Source organism: Scylla paramamosain, chromosome 3 (genome assembly GCF_035594125.1).
Source record: "Scylla paramamosain isolate STU-SP2022 chromosome 3, ASM3559412v1, whole genome shotgun sequence".
Taxonomy (NCBI): domain Eukaryota; kingdom Metazoa; phylum Arthropoda; class Malacostraca; order Decapoda; family Portunidae; genus Scylla; species Scylla paramamosain.
In genome coordinates, this window is record NC_087153.1 from 8,576,968 (window position 1) to 8,593,464 (window position 16,497).

The 16,497-nt window shown below is 42.4% G+C and overlaps 1 pseudogene; it reads left to right on the forward strand.

Moving 5' to 3' along the window:
• Positions 1–4,610: 4,610 nt before the first annotated feature.
• On the forward strand, positions 4,611–4,722 carry LOC135096821 (U2 spliceosomal RNA; annotated as a pseudogene).
• Positions 4,723–16,497: the final 11,775 nt, after the last annotated feature.

A 16,497-nucleotide genomic window follows, 5' to 3' on the forward strand; every position in this document is an offset into this window, starting at 1 on the left:
TCTCTCTCTCTCTCTCTCTCTCTCTCTCTCTCTCTCTCTCTCTCTCTCTCTCTCTCTCTCGACTAAAACTTTTGTCAAACGTTCACATGCACCCCAGTCAATAAAGTATCAACAAAATCAGGTATACACCACGCAGAACAATGTCATGAGATAATGCGCGGCCAGACCAACTTTCGACACGGCAGGACATGCATAGCTTGTTGGGGTGACAGGAGAGCTAGAGAGGAAATCTGACTGTAGAGAGAGAGGAGTACGAATCTAACTAGAATACTATAATTTTAACATCATATAGCGACTCTTGACTACTACATACACAGTTAAAAACGATTGAAATATTAAAAGGACTAAGGATACGAGTGACAATCTTGAAGTACAGTGTGCCAGCAGTGAAATACGTATCTGCCCGATGTATTTGGTCACAAGTGTTACATTTTGGCAAAACTTGGAAGGCCTGTATGCTATGTTTCCCTCAGTCCCTGGATTACGAGACACCTGACACCTGGCCTGGCTTGTGAGGGAAGGGTGCGGGATGGAAAACTCTCGTGTGTCTGTGTGTGTGTGTGTGTGTGCGTGTGTGTATGTGTAGAAGAAAAGCTGTGGGAATCTTATTGTACTGCACTGAAAGACATCATATTTAACACCGCATTTTGTACTACAGTTTAGGGTGAACGCTCCAGGCAGGTATTTATATAAAAAGTGTAGCTAATAATGAGTATGTATATTTAAATACACTAAAAATCACGCTTAAACAAGAACTTCCACACTCCTGCAAATATTAAAACCTAATCTTGCTATCGTTATCACTTCCATCTTCATCAACCTATTGATTGGATCTCTCTCTCTCTCTCTCTCTCTCTCTCTCTCTCTCTCTCTCTCTCTCTCTCTCTCTCTCTCTCTCTCTCTCTCTCTCTACCGCTTCAACAAAACTCTCAGCAAATCACACACACACACACTCAAACACACATAAATAACATCTCAATTCTTTTCATCATTCTTTTCCCAGATAACATAATTAATTCCATAAAAAGTTAATGAGGAGTTTGATTACGTGCTGTGCTAATTGCCAAACATCATTTTTTTCATCATCAATGCAACCAGGGAGTGAAGTGTAAACGTATGAAACCACTATGGGATTCAGGTGATTTTTTGCAGCGTGCTTGTTAGATGCTTTCATGTGTGGTGATTCATCGGCTGCTTCACGCTGTTCATTACATGAGCGAAGCCGAGGTAGTGTATTAAAGATGCAGTGGTACAGGTTTGGTCATTAGTATAGTAACACATAACACTCATTTCCACTGTATTAAGTTGTTTGTGGTAGTGGTGGTGGTTGTTGTTGTTGTTGTTGTTGTTGTTGTTGTTGTTGTTGTTGTTGTTGTTGTTGTTGTTGTTTGAAATTGTCCTGATAGTGGCATGGATCTTATTTCTGATATATATGTATTATGGAATGGTATATATTATGAGTGATATAATTCCTCGTTGACGGAAGAGTCGCACGAGCGTTTATTTCATCATACTAATATTGTGCATCTACGAGTATATCAGATAATCACTTTTAAATCGCTCATGTCTGCAAAAGTGCTATGTCATGGCGGTGTTGCAGGAGCAGTTACTAGTGCTGTCTTTATGGTACAAGAGTTAATATATATATATATATATATATATATATATATATATATATATATATATATATATATATATATATATATATATATATATATATATATATATATATATATTTTTTTTTTTTTTTTTTTTTTTTTTTTTTTTTTTTCATCCCTTTCACTGGTAAACTATAAAACTCTAACCTTTTGTTTTTCCTCTTTCCTGCCACATGAACTGTTTCAGAAAAGGATTGTCAAGATGCATCTAGAACTAAACCGGCCAACCCTTAAATATCCTTCTAAAAATTACTTTTAAAAGCGACGTATTGAGTCACTGTACTCTCTCTCTCTCTCTCTCTCTCTCTCTCTCTCTCTCTCTCTCTCTCTCTCTCTCTCTCTCTCTCTCTCTCTCTCTCTCGCTCATATTCCTGCACTTCGTTGGAATCCTCATCACGTAAAAAAAATAAAAGTTATGGCTGTCCTCTCATTATCGCCTTACCTTCCCTAGGCAGTGCAGGGACAGCGAGAGGGACTGGGAGGAGGAGGAGATGTGTCTGGATAGGACAGGAGGCGACGTCCTAGTCAAGAGTGTTCTGTCACAAACTCTGGTGCGCTGCCTGAAGTGTTTCCTAAAGTTAAGCGCATCCCCTCCCGTGCAACTCCCGTGTGTCGTCGGCTGCAGTGCGCGAACCTTTGTGTATCGTGCGCTGCTACGCCTTAATATAATTCAATCTGCATGCAGGAGGAGCTTTCCTGGTGTAGCCGAGGATTTGGCAGCTCCCTTCCACACCTGCAGTTCAGTTCTGCCTCAGGGCATGCGAAAATGCTATTGACGACTGACACATGTCCAACTGCCTTCAGGAAACCATTACAGATGTTTAAACGCATTCTTTTTTTTAAGTGGTGATAGTAAAGTTGCTCTCATTTACACATAATTTGAATGACACGTGACTAATTATATGCTGGGGCGTAATCCCTGTCTGGCGGCGGCATTAGCAAGTGGTGGCGTGGCGGGCGACTTAGGACTGCGGGGTGTGTGATGGGCTGAGTGGTGGATGGTGAGGGACGACCAGCCGCCATCTCTCCACCTGACGACCACGGATTTCCTGCCGCCACCACTAAGGCTCGTGGGGAAGCCTGGGAACGTGCGCACTTGAGATCATTGGCAACAGTGTTTCTGTTGCATATAGGAAAGTTGGGTGGTTCATGAAAGCCTCTCTTCGTCCTCCAGTCCGCTCCACAAGTTTGCAGCGGGAAGAAAGTGAACTGTTTCTTTGGGAACTTTGGAATTCAATTAACTCAAACCGACAGGGAATTTCCGGCCAGAGCTTCGAGAAATGCCCCGCCCTCCGACATAGTCTATTTTTACACTTTTCTGCTTCTTTTCTCACATCTACATGTCTATTATGACACACACACACGCACACACACACACACACACACACACACACACACACGCAAATATCACATAAATACATACATGCATACATAATTACCATACACTGCTACTACTCAGTATAGTACATAATATATTACATAATATAATATTACATAATTGCTTTTATCTTCTAAATTCTCTCGCATTTCACTTACATCACGTCGCTACAGTCCTTGCAACGTCCTTTTTCTAAGTGTGTACTACTAGGATCTAACGCAACCACGAGAAATAATGGCCATTAAAGCAGTTACGTGAAGAAAGCAGCGGGAGACGACACCACAGCGAGGGCGGGACACGTGCAGCCCGGCGTGGTGCAGCAGTGTGGCAAAAAGCAACTAATAGCAAGGGTGAGGGGAGCGGGGCCTGCTGCCTGGACGAGTGGACTGGAGACGGGTGGAGTGACATGGAGTGGCAGGGATCGTGCTGGGCGACGATTTCGGTAATTATGCCTGCCCGTAATAGGGGAGAGAGGGATAAGTTTTGAAAAAAAAAAAAAAGCAGGCTCAAGAACGTAAAAGATAAAAATTCTTAAGATATACATATTGCATTACTTTGAGTAATTAAAATGATCATCATCCTCTGTATCTAAAGCAGCATCAGGACCAATTGCAATAGTTGTAATAGTAGTAGTAGTAGTAGTAGTAGTAGTAGTAGTAGTAGTAGTAGTAGTAGTAGTAGTAGTAGTAACAGCTGAACAGTGACGAGGAGTATCGTAAAGCTTCCTTTCTCGTTATCGTGGTATTATATATCTAGCGAGACACTAAATGTGATGTTTAGCAACGAAAAAACAATACCTTATGATATTCTGCTAAGACAATGAACTGCACATGAGTATTTTCCACGAAGTTCCTCCACTCGTGTCCTCTACATTTCAAATATACCAGGTGTGTGTGTGTGTGTGTGTGTGTGTGTGTGTGTGTGTGTGTGTGTGTGTGTGTGTGTGTGTGTGTGTGTGTGTGTGTGTGTGTGAGTGAGAGAGAGAGAGAGAGAGAGAGAGAGAGAGAGGAGAGAGAGAGAGAGAGAGAGAGAGAGAGAGAGAGAGAGAGAGAGAGAGAGAGAGAGAGAGAGAGAGAGAGAGAGTATAAACCGAAAAGATAAGAGAAGGAGTTGCAATCCGGAAATGTCAACAGTTTCCTTTCATCCCTTGCATGACGCCCCCAGCCTTGCCGCGCACCCCGCCATGCAGGGCCTTGGGGCACGCAGCCTTGAAACAGTAACCAGGTACTCCTCAGGCCACCAATAAACTCGAAAAGCGTGTTTGAGTGTCTGTTCACGAGAGAGAGAGAGAGAGAGAGAGAGAGAGAGAGAGAGAGAGAGAGAGAGAGAGAGAGAGAGAGAGAGAGAGAGAGAGAGAGAGAGAGAGAGGTGTGTGTGTGTGTGTGTGTGTGTAACCAATCATCGTAACAAAGCACCGTAACCAATCAGATTTAACATAGTGTCATAACCAATCAGGTTCCACCGAGGAGGCATGTCTGACACTCAACTCCAAGCTGTTCCCTCCACCTTTCTCTAGTTCATTTGATACTAAATATTACCAAGCAGCACCTACCGCGGAGCTGTGTCATACTACCATCGCTTCTCAGCCTTCTGGCTAAGATCAAAGTGCAGTATCTGTTCTTACACAGCATTCACGCACCATGGGACAAAGCAACTCTACCAAAGTTTGGGCTACTGTCACCCTTCCCCCCGATGCTCCCCGCCTGCACAAGGTGTCTTTCAAGTACGAGAAGGTGACCTGCTGGGGCATCCGTAAGAAGACCATTGCAGTCTTTGCCTTTCCCAGCAATGCGTGGCGGACACTCCCAGAGGGCGCGTTCACGAACAAGACTGTCAAGGCCGCGGCAGTACACCTGGACCACCTTCGGAGAGAGGGCCCCTACTGTTCGATAGCGACAGCCAAAGGGAAGGTCGGCAAGAAGACAGTGTTCGCCGTCCCTCTGTACCTCGGGGAGTTGCTCTCCGCAATGACTCTCTCCCGAACACAAGGACGGACATGTACTCTCAACTTGGATGTAGTTCGGATCTCGCAGCTCAAGGAAATCTCGGCCGGCAGCACCACCACTTCCGCGGAAACTGGGGCGTCCTCCAGCTCCTCCACAAAGGAATACGCGCTCCGCTGTAATGGGTGGCTGTGGTGTGGCGACTCTGATGCTGACGTGATGCGGCTGATGGACCAGCCCCCGTCAGTGGCGACAGAGGAGAGCCCACCACTGCCTCACAACAACACCAGGACAATTGAACGGAAAGAAAAGATCCCCGTTTCCTTGCCTCCGGGACGATATGAAGTAAGAATAATTATCCACAGCGTTCACGGAGCCTCTACATTTGGGGAGCTTTTCCCTGACGTCTACGTGAAGGCAAGAATGATGAACTCAGGTACTGACTGGTGCCGCACCGACGTGCACAAAAACAGCGTCGGTGGAGTGGCGTTGTTCGAGTACCGGCTCGTGCTGCCGCTTTTCCAGTACCCAGTGAGGACGCGCACCAGGAGGCTGGACCCAATACTGCACTTGGTGGTGATGGACGAGGACACGTCTACTTCCGACGACAAGATTGGCAGCATCAGGCTTAACCTGGAGGACCTGCCAGCTCCCGACGAGCTGGAGTCGTGCAGCTTGGCCTCGCTCAACAACGAGACGGTGAACCTGTTCGACCCGTCTGCCATCAAAATGATCTGGTCCGAGAGCGCCACCTTCCAGCGTGAACTGACCGGTTATTGGCCTGCCACCAGGAAGAAAACGTTCAACAGAGAGCTGAAGGCAACGTGCAGCGTCCTGATGACCATTCAGCTCCTGAGCGCGAGGGAGGCAGCCAAGTACCCCGCGGATTCCGGAAACAAGGAGGGCCCGGGCAATCGCTTTCCGAGGCTGGCTAGACCCAAAAGGGAACACGGTAAAATTTTAAGTAAAATTCTTTATGCCCAGGTTGAAATGGTGGAGGCCATTATCGAGGGTGTCACCGGTGTTCCGAGTATCGGGCTTTTTGTCGTGGTCGTCGCCTTAATCGTTGCTTTCTGGTTCACCGTGACACTAGAACCCCTGGCGCAATTTGCGAAGCAGAACACTAAGGCGACCATGGGCATCGCCTTTTCCTGCGGGTTGTTGTTAAATCTTTGGATGCATTTTCGGCATTTCTTTACGGACTTGAGAAACTCTGTGGAAGGAACCAAGGCCTCGTCAGCCATGCGTGTTTGTGACAACGGCGGCGGAGGCAACAGAAAGAAGGGTCCACTATCTCAAGACACTGGTGGACGCGCGCACGACGTCCCCTCAACCCTCTGTTAAGACCAAACAGGACGGCACACAGAGAAAGGCGTCGCGGCGCGCTGCATCACAACGCAACTTTTCGGCCAGACAAACAGGAAACCCTCCAGCGAAGGCGACTGTAGGGTCGGCAAGAAGCAAGCAGGTGCCGACGCGAGAACACCGGGCCGTCTACTTTAGGAGGCCTGCAAGTGGCGACAGCGGCGGCGTGAGTGTGCAGGACGGGCAGGGCTGTGTGCAGGCTGCCACACGAAGCAATTAAGTAGTCGGGCAGCGGCAGCAACAAGAGAGTGTATGCAGTGCCCTGAGGGAAGAAGAACACCTGCACAACACTGCCGATGACCTGCCTCACTCTGAAGGCCTCGCCCGCAACTCTGTCCCACAAGGGAAGGGTGAGGGTGAGAGCGAGTCTCCATGCTGGCCAAGCCCCACCAACGTCCCAGCAGGGAAACAGGTGGGGGGAGAGGAGGAGAAAGCAGCGCTGTCGCCAGAGCCACATCAGCCAGCCACCAGACACCACGGCGACCAGTCAGGCTCACGAGGCCAGGTGCCCGCCACTACAAGACGCCTCATCCAAGGGGTTCCGTGGATGTGTCACCGTGCGCCTCAGCATTACGGTGCCGCCCAGCGTCCGCAAGCTGCCGGACCGTGTGCGGTTAGGGGTGAAGGAACGCGGCGCCTTATTATTCCCGTATCGCCACAAAGTGGCCTCTGTCCCCCTCCTCCTCGCCAGCTGGACGCGTCTGCCGGGCGCTATCTGGCAGAGCACCACGGTGCAGGACGTGGCCCTAGATGTAGCTAAGCTGATGCACAAGGCACAGTGGAAGCACCTTACAATGCAAGCGTATTGTCTTCACAGCAGCAAGGTGTACCACAAGGCCCAGGGCAGCCTGCAGCGTCTCCTGCAGGTTGGAGACTACAAGGAGCTGCTGCTCGACTTGCACTACCCTGGCCTTCCCCTCGAGGCGCAAAAAGCCACGCATTCGCAGCAGGAGGCAGGTAGTCACTGCCGACACCACGCTCACAGCTAGAAGTAAGAATGAGAGGAAAGAAAGAAAAAGAGAATAAAGGAAGGTTTGAAGATGTCCCTATCCCTGCCCCGCCCCGTGTGCGAACTGGTGCAGACAGACACACGTTGTAGAACATTGCCCCAACACACTACACCTAAGACAACACTACCGGTTCACAACGGTACATGAATTGCTTTAGGGAAACTTAGCCCCAGATGTAATATGCAATGTGATTCATGAAATATTAGCATTTTATATCTAAATGTAAAGTAATATTTTATGTTACAAAATTATTTTAATAGGCCGGACCCAGGTTTGTTTTTAAGTCTTTTATTGTGTTGCTGGTCTTTTTTTGATAGAAATTTTATTGTTTCAAATTCTTATTTAGATTAATTTACCTTAGCTCACTCTTATCATTTTAAGTAACGTTTGTGTTTATGTTCTATAAAGTTTTATGTTGTATTTGCAGATTTTTTATTATCTATTTATTTATTTACTTATCTATTTATTTATTTAGCTTGTCTTTAGTTCGTCTCTGTTCCCTCTGGTTTCCAATTATCGTTTACATTCCATGTATTCAATTTAGTTTTCTCTTAGTTGTATGTAAAATTTTAGTATTCATCGTAGTGTATCTATTTTACTTTGTTAATATAGCAGTAATGACATTCAGACTATGTAAAAAAGGTCAATAAGCAACTTAATCTAATGTTGTGTGTCTGTGTGTGTGTGTGTGTGTGTGTGTGTGTGTGTGTGTGTGTGTGTGTGTGTGTGTAAAGTAAAAGTAAAGTAATTTTATTACCATTAAGCGATTAACAGATTATACGTATAAATATATGGTAAATATAGGCACAGTCTGCCAAGCCGAAGCTTCACGGCAGATAGATTTATTTTTCATAATTTATTGGCTGCAGCAGAACAAAATGTTAGTAGTACAACAAACTGGTCATAGTAGTAGTAGAACAAATTAGTGGTAGTGTACTAAAGCAAAGAATAACAGTAGTAGTAGTAGTAGTAGTAGTAGTAGTAGTAGTAGTAGTAGTAGCAGTAGTAGTAGTAGTAGTAGTAGTACAAAAATCTAAATCGTAATAAAATAAACTTTACAACCAATATCACAATAAAATAAGGAACTTACAACAAATAATGACAATAACAAAAATTATTAAGAATAACCACTACTGATTTTATTGATTATACAAATTTTGCTGATTATTCAAGTAAGATTTAATGGATCTCTTAAATACGACTAGATTATCATCATTAATAAGACTCTTAAAATCTACGGAGGGTGAATTCCACAGGTGAGGTCCGGAGCACAACAAACTGTTTTGAAAGAGAACGGTTCGGAACTGCGGACACATTAGGTTGACATTATTACCTCGAGTATTGTATGAAGTGCTTAACAGTCTGTAATGCTGTGTTCCATATTACTGTGTGATACTTTTATAAATAAACAGTAAAATAGAATACTTATGAATATTTACAAAACTAAGAAATTTGTGCGTATAAAGTACACCTTGTGTTGACTTAAATCTTTTCATACAAAACTTTTTTTTTTATGTAGGAGGGACACTGGCCAATGGCAACAAAAGTCCAATAAAAAAAAATGCCCACTGAAATGGCAACTTACATCTAAAGATTTAATTTTGTACTACTGTTAACTTTTTAAGAAAAGAGAGCGAAGTACAAGCTCACACTGATACACTGTAAAAGAAATGGGGATAACAGAGTGTGCACTAAATACTGATGAATGCTTCCGGTGTGAGATTGTTACGGACCCTACATAAAATGCCACAGATCCTAGATACTTTTGATGCTACAAAATTAATGTGATAATTCCAAATAATATTATCTTTCACATAAACCCCATAGAAATTTAGCATAGCTGATTCTCTCTAATCTAATTCCTTCTAGTGTTATGGTGGCATATTGAATTTTATCGAGAGGTAATGAAAATTATATAATTTGTTTTAGAGACATTTACACAAGTTTTTTTTTTTTACATTTAATCCATTTATTAACATCTTCTAATTCACTATTTAAAATAATATGTAGGTTATCAATATTTGTGTCATCTAACAATAAATTTGTGCCATCTGCATATATAGCATATTCTAATTTAAAGCTTAAATAAACACTTTCATAAACAATGTCATTAATATGCAAGATAAAAAGAATAAGCCCTAAAATTCATCCCTTCGGGACATCTTTGTTAATTGGCTTGAAACAAGAGTAGGTTGATTACAACATACTGACTGGTATCTGTTTGTTAAAAAAAATAATAATAAATAAAATAAAACAATTGTAATGGAACACCAAAATTAGAAAGTTTTCTCAAGATAATTTTATGATTTAGTGAATCAAAGGCTTTGGAGAGATCTAGGAAAGCACAAGCTAAATAATGTATCTTTCCAAAATATTTGTATACATTAGAAGTAAATTCCAAAATGGCTGATTCAGTGGAACGACCAGACAAACTCATGCTGACAGTCTGTGAGTAAATCAAATTCCTCAATAAAATTAACAAATCGGGTTACAATTACCTTTTCAAATATTTTAATAAATGCTGGAAGAACGAATATTGATCTATAGTTCCTTATGTCATTTATATTTCCAGATTTAAATAATGAAACTAATCTAGCCTGAAAAAATTACTTACTCTAAAACAAGATTATTAATATGTGTTAGGGGTAAATATGTTACATTAGCTGTATGCTTTAAAACGGTAGGGGAAACCGAGAACGAAACTGAAGCTGGAAACTTAAACCCTATGTAGAACAAAACCTAGATGCTGGAAATCTGACAAAAAATATAATCTGAGAATCTGGAACTCACGAAAGACTTTTTTCACGAAACAACCTGAAACGAGAACCTGAAATGCTGAAACCAGAACTGAAAGCGTGAAAGGAAACCTTTTCTTGAAAATAGGGAGCTAAACTAAGAATGTTTAAATAGGAAAAAAGGAGGAATAAATTGATAGATACGCAAAGAAATAAAACACACAAAAAAGGTGTTCAAAAATTTTTTCCTAACCATATATATATATATATATATATATATATATATATATATATATATATATATATATATATATATATATATATATATATATATATATATATATATATATATATATATATATATATATATATATATATAATAAACATGCATGTCAACTAGGAAGTTTGTGAAAGCTTCCCTTAAAATATATATATATATATATATATATATATATATATATATATATATATATATATATATATATATATATATATATATATATATATATATATATATGTATATATATATATATATATATATATATATATATATATATATATATATATATATATATATATATATATATATATATATATATATATATATATATATTAAAAATTAAAAAAATCAATAATGTGCAGTAGGTGATGAGGAAAGGAAAGAAACGTTTAAGAATAAAGAAACGTTCCAGACTTGTTACAAGTGTCGAAGTTTGAAAATCTTGCAAAATTATATAGAAATTGTCCCCTCAAAAAAAAAGAAAAAAAAAAGAAAATGTGTGTGTGTGTGTGTGTGTGTGTGTGTGTGTGTGTGTGTGTGTGTGTGTGTGTGTGTGTGTGTGTGTGTGTGTGTGTGTGTGTGTGTGTGTGTAAGTGTTTTCCTCCTTTTTTTCTCTTATTTTTCTTTTAATCGTGTGTACGTCTGACCAATTCTGGCTTCTGTTTAATTAGATTATGACATGATGATGATGATGATGATGATGTGGAGAGGGAAGAAGAGGAATACAAAGGAATACAATGGAAACCCAAACAGCAACAGACCTTTTGGTACTTGTAAGGCTGTTTGGTAATTACTTTAGCAATTGTCTGGACAAGAAGAGAGCTTGTTTGGGATTAACTTTGTCTATGTTATTTTTTAATGATTCAATAGAATTGCTGTTTACGATTTCTGAAGGAAATTTGTTCCAGATATTTACTATGCGATTAAAGAAATAAAGCTTCGCTTAGAAGAATTTAAAGCGTTTGGGTGTAATCTTGAATCCATTATTTCTTGTCAGATTAGAATGATCAATGATAAAATATTTATTAGCGTCAAAGAGGAGGAGGAGGAGGAGGAGATCGTCGACAAGAAGGACGACAATGGCAATGGGGAGATCAATGGTGACGAAGAAAGAACGAGAAGGAAGGAAACAATGATTGAAGGACAACTGTAGCTATTGATAAAGTGACAACATTGCCATCTCCTCACCTAATGCGTGTAAGTCTTCTTAAAGACGATCACAATCACTGCATCAACTTCTTTCTTCCTACATCCACCTACTTGTTTTCCTTCTAAGCCTACTTCATCCATAGCCTTCTTATATTTACTGAGTGGCACTTTTTAATTTACCAAAACAACATTTCCAGTTTTTTTTTTATGGATTCTTCTTCCTCCTCTTCCTCCTCCTCCTCTCTCTCCTCTCTGATATCCCATTACCCACTCCCTGCCTGCTTCTTATTTCCTTTTTTATGTGATCCTATGGCTCGAACTATTTCAAGAGGGAGGTTCCAAGACACTTATCCTACAGTTTTTGATGACCGTTTTTGACCTCTGTCCAGGGACTGGTGCCTCAGTGGCCCTTTTTTTTTCTAATTTTTAGTTGCCTTCGGCCAGCACCTCTCTAACATAAAAAAAATAATAGATGATCAAAAATGTTTCCCACTGATTTTCAAACTAATTCCCTCTTTCTCCTCTCTGCTCACACCTACAGTCGGATCTGTGGCCTCGTCCACCCCGGCAGAGACTTGCAGGTTATCCGTGGCAGCTTGTGGCACCCTCGATAGGACTTCCCGCGTGTCTCCGGGGAGGGGAAGGAATTCTGCACGAAGCTGCTGTGCTTCTGTGTGGCTGTTGCTCGTCGCTTGCTGTTATCGTTGTCTCTCCGCCTCCCTCTGCAGGACGGCAATGAGGAGGAATGCTTTTTTCTTCCTTTTCCTCCACCCGTTTCGCCTCGTAGCCTTTACTTTTAATTACTTTTCCTCGTCTTCCAGAAATCCTCTTACTGTGGGATAAGAGCGATAAGTGGTTACTCAGACATCGTAAATCCCTTACTCCATCGGGAAGGAAAATCAATAGGGAAGTGAATGTCTTTCATATACTACTATTTTTCGCCGGCTGCCAATACCTCGTGTGGCGGTGATCCACAGAGGGAGGAGGGCCCGTGACATACTGAGGCACCGCAAGTGTCCACAACAACCTCACGTGAATCATTCTTTGATCAACTCCTCAACGACAAAAAAGAAGCGAGTAGTGTATCCTTATAAGATGCAGGTCACATTTAGTAGCTTTATCATTATTACACAGTCGGATGTGACTTTTCTATAATTTAATAGCGTAAGCTAAAACTGAGTTGTTGTTGGGTCATGTCCTGTTTTCATGCCTCTCTTTGGAATTAAAAGGTAGGAAAATTTCATGTGTGGTACGAAAATACGTACATATATATGTATGTTACTTACAGTGACTAACATCAGTGTGATTAAGAGCGCATTATACGATGTGAATTCGTCCCGAGACGAAGAGGGTAGGAGGAGGCAGAGGAAGAACATAACCCAGTTTTTCAATGCACAAAGGTGGGCTTGACTTCCTTAAATTTGTTCGTGCCATGGCGGCGGCCTTCCACTGTTTGGGCTGTTCAGTGTGACGTTCAGTCCAATGCAGCCAGTAAAGTCAAGTGAAGTAAAGGGAGGGAACGCTTCGACAAACGAAAAACAGGCTTTTGGATGTGGACACGACATCTGATCGGAAAGAAAAGAGCTATGAGACCAAGAGACTCATCAGGTGAGACGAATGACTCCCTGATGACACCCAAGGGAAGAATAACTAGCAGCCACACAATTAAAAATGTGCCACACGTAACAAATGAGGCAGACCTAAGGGCAGCTGCAGTTACGTGGTTTTCTTTTCAGAGCATTCCATGTACCTACCAAGACTGGGGGGCAGTCGGAAGACGGAAACAATTGTTGTGTCTTAACAATAACGTTCAGAGAAAACGGCAAACAATAGACAAAGAGCAGCACGGCATAAAGCAGTAATGTTGTTCCTCAGACAAGACAGCCAGGATAGATACACAGATGTCATGTTCTGAGACACGTACCTGCACGAGCTAATGTTTCCGGAGCGGGAAGCAGTGGTGGGTACAGAGATGCCTGGCGGCGTGGCTGCTTTACAAAAGGTCGGCAAGACTACAAACATATACTCGTGATACCTTTGTCAAGAGCACGAATGCTTTATGCTTTGCCTTCAACACAGCAATTACTAATGCAATGTATGTATCTCATTAGGGTGTGCGCGATACGCGTGGGGAAAAAAAGATGAAAGGAGTAGTAAGCCATGGACTCATACACCCATGTGAAAGACATTATTACATCCAGGCTTTCAGTGAGCCACGTCACGTATTGCTACAATACTGACGAAGGCATTATTGTAGTGCAGAATACGAGTGTGGCGGTGGTGCTCGTGGTGGTGGTGGGTGACGACGGTGATAGAAATAGTGATGGTGATGGTGATGGTGATGGTGATGGTGATGGTGATGGTGGTGGCGCTTTGCTGTTACCGCAATGGATCCCACCATGTTCCTGAACCTGGCTATGCACGCCATCCGTCACAACCTACAAAACCCAAAATTTCGACATAACTGACACAAGAGAGGGCCAGTCTGGAGAGAAGGAGTGGTGGTTCACTACACAGCTACACACTCCTCAATGTAGATACTGTACAGGCCCGGAAACCCAATCCACGGGTGGTGAGAAAAAATTGTAGCATCTAGACGGTTTTGGGATGCCAGGAACATTACTCCTGGTCCCTCTCTGTTCCCTTGACGATGAACAGCGCGCAATGTAGGGCGTGATGAAAACAGTAACAGAGGCTTTGATGATGCTGACTTTGAAGAAGTTTCAAAGATGCATCGACACGTGAGACTTAAACTTCAGGGACACAACCGCCAGATTCATCCTTGTCTTCTCCGGTACACATTGACGTATTGAAATAAGGACACGAGGACACTTGTGGCTCTTCCTTTTCCTCATATGTGTGTGTGTGTGTGTGTGTGTGTGTGTGTGTGTGTGTGTGTGTGTGTGTGTGTGTGTGTGTGTGTGTGTGTGTGTGTGTGTGTGTGTGTGTGTGTGTGTGTGTGTGTGTGTGTTCATGTTTTCCACCTCGACGTTCCATTTACAACAATAACGTCACATACATATTCATGCACATTCATACATAGGAAGAAACATTTTGCAAAATATTCCCGCCACATTCCCGAGTACCCAGGCACACCTGCAGGTTAAGCTACTCCGCCACCCACTTCCATTATCAAAGAAACATTTTTACTTGCATTATTTGGCGCAAACCGATCACTGCTACACTATGAATCCATTAAAACTCACTGGAAATAAATAAAAAAAAAGGAACTGAAATGTACTCTCTCTCTCTCTCTCTCTCTCTCTCTCTCTCTCTCTCTCTCTCTCTCTCTCTCTCTCTCTCTCTCTCTCTCTCTCTCTCTCTCTCTCTCTCTCTCTCTCTCTCTCTCTCTCTCTGTGTGTGTGTGTGTGTGTGTGTGTGTGTGTGTGTGTGTGTGTGTGTGTGTGTGTGTGTGTGTGTGTGTGATGCGATGCCCTTTTTAATGTTTAATCGAATTTGCATATTTCAACCTATTTGCATTAAAAGTGAACATTTACACGCATGAATCTCCTCGCGTTTCATCAGCGAAAAAGCAATGAACAGTAAGCAGGAATAGGAATCATTATCATTTGCCTACAGTGGTGAATTCCAACGTGAAATTAGCTTTTAAACACGCCTGCCATGCCGTAGCCAGCGAGCAGAGGTATGCACACGTGAGGGTCTGCATGTATATTAACACACACACGGGGATGATGATGACCAATGTACGTACGCAGGGAAGTTGGAGGATAAGTATTTATATCAGACAGGTATAAAAAGACTGGTAGGTCAGGTTAGGTTAGGTTCTGACCCATGAATACATCACCACAAGACGACAAGGAAGCTACGGATGCAGTTTCTGTGATATTTGCTGACCTGGCATTTGTCTCTTTTCACAATAAGATCCCACTCCGGTAACATTCCATGGGGTGAGAACAGAAACACAGGCGAGAGGACTTCCTTGTCCTGCTGAAGTGTTGGAACCGAGCCTGCTTCCTCCTCAGGTTATGACCGAGTATGTCTCTGGTGTTCTCATATATTATGAGAGAGAGAGAGAGAGAGAGAGAGAGAGAGAGAGAGAGAGAGAGAGAGAGAGAGAGAGAGAGAGAGAGGGGGGGGGGGAAAGGGGGAAGGGTAAGGAAAATTCCATATGCAAAAGAGAAGAGAAAATGTAACAAATTATTATAAGAAAAACGTATCAAAAGTTTCAAACACGCCCTCGCAGCAACATCCACGTGAACTGAGGAAGCTTTACTAATACTAGCACTACTTCTGGTGCTGTTATGGCGGTGTGTGGCAAGCTTCAAGCGCACACACACACACACACACACACACACACACACACACACACACACACACACACACACACACACCAGAAATGTAAATATACACAGTGCAGCAGAAATAATCAAATCAATCACTGCAGCGGGTGACATGTTTTTATCCGGGCAGCGTTCAATAGCGTCCCTTGCCCGACACGTGACCTCCTTTCACGCACGATCTTAAGGTGAATGGAGGCTAACTTTGAACAGCTCCACTAAGTTCCGGATTTTTCAAAGTTTCAGCGCTTAATCTCAACTACATCTACGAGTGGATGTTAACTGGGTTTTCAAGGATTTTTGTATGATGGAAGTTTTAACAAGGATTATGTATCGTCAATGTGATGAACACTCTTCAGAACCTGACTCATCATCTCTGTGGTCCTTGAAATTAGTCCTTATGTCCTTATGAGAGAAGAAAACGGGGGAAAAATACGGGATCTATGTTTCAAGAGGAGACTGAATAAATGTAAGAGATGGCGAATTTTACGTAAGTGTTCAGAAGCTCATTTGGGTGGAATCAACTAGCATTCAACAGTCCCCTTGCTTTCTTATGTTAGAAGGTGTATGGAATAAGTTACAGACTGTAGTGTAACTCGGTAGGATTCGAACTCATGGTGAAACTTAAATCTCTAATGCGATGCAAAGAGTACTGTAACAGAATGAATCGAATTAATGATG